Source organism: Engystomops pustulosus, chromosome 9 (genome assembly GCF_040894005.1).
Source record: "Engystomops pustulosus chromosome 9, aEngPut4.maternal, whole genome shotgun sequence".
Taxonomy (NCBI): Eukaryota; Metazoa; Chordata; class Amphibia; order Anura; family Leptodactylidae; genus Engystomops; species Engystomops pustulosus.
In genome coordinates this window covers 41091386-41092922 of record NC_092419.1, presented here as the reverse complement: position 1 = coordinate 41092922, position 1537 = coordinate 41091386, and positions in this window count along the sequence as shown.

The following is a 1537-nucleotide window of genomic DNA, read 5'->3' as shown; positions in this document are numbered from 1 at the left end:
CCAAAGTGTTTTTGCATAAAAATTACAGAAAAAAAGATATGTTATATAGTACCTTTCATTAGCATCTGCTGTGTAAATAGGCACTCATCCCCTGGGAGTGGCTGGAAAGGAGCAGTTTCCCCTCCTTGGGAAACTGCTCCTCCATATGTCCTTTTCAAACATATGAAAAAACCCATCACTTGGCTTAGCGATGCCCCCTGCTCCTCTACAGCCAATCCCGAGTGAGGGGAGTTATTCATATATTTGAAAAGGACACGCTCCTTTCCAGCCACTCCCAGGGAACAGTCTGCTGGAGTTCATCGAAAGTGCATTGTCCGACAATCATGCACTGTGCTGCGATTCACTAAGATCATGCTCCCGATATTGTGCATGTGTCGCGTCCCCGCTCAGGTCCGACAGCGTTCACCATCTTTCTGTGGTACATGCAAGTGCATGTGAACACAGTCTTAGGTGTGGTTACGGATTGACTGCATCCCTTATTCACACTGGGATGAGTTGCAGATTAGTAGGCGTCTGGCCATTTGGACCCCAAGACATCACAAGAAGAGCGTTTACAGTCTGAATGAACCCTATTAATTTCTATTATGATGCTGCTGAAAACTACCGAAAGCCGTACTTTGCAATCTCTGGCTCTCCCGTAGTGATATAGAGTTTTCGGGTTTCTGTACCGATGACCCAATCGTCACCATGTGAATGGTAGAGGCAAGACACCCTGGGCCCGGTTCTAGTTTCCTTTGGGCGCATTGTGGGTAGTGGGTTCTGCTTCATCTTTGCCCCCGATACAGGTTTTGGTAGCCGAGTGCATCCTGGACACCGGCTCATCCTCTCTGGTCATGGTGACATATCCTGAGCAGCAGCACTCCGGATTTAGATGAAAAAGTAGTAACATTTTGACTCACCAGGAATCTTTTTCAAGCATATACAGGGCAGCCCACTTTTAACTAAATTCAAGTGTTGGGTATCCACCACTGATCAAACACTGTGGATTAAAAATTAGGGGCAAATAAGTAATACATAGAATTGTATGGCCTCTGCCCTTACCCCCACCAACACACTGGGGCTCATTTACTAAGGGCCCTGCGGACCGTACTTTTGTCGGACATCCCGACAATTTCCATTTTGGGCGCTGGGACAGGAATTTAAAAGTGGTTTTTGGCGCACACGATCGGATTGTGGGACAGCTGCGCCGGCTTTCATGCGACACAAATTGGGGGGTGGGCCATCGGACGATCCGACGGACTTGGACAAACCGCAGGATTTAACTTCAAAATTGTGTCGCAAGCCATGTACTTATATACACCGGGAGGAAGATGGTGAACTCCGGTGGACCTGAGCGGGGAGCGACACCTGCAGAATATCGGGCGCACAATCTTCATGAATCGAGGCAGAGTTCATCCTCATCGGACAATCTGGATCGGGGATCGCGCAGGGAGTGGGTAAGTAGATGTGCCCCACTGTGCCAAATGCCCAAACTCTAAAATACATGCCCATTGTAGACCATGGGTGGTCCTAAGAGCTAGAAAGGAAACACAGAACA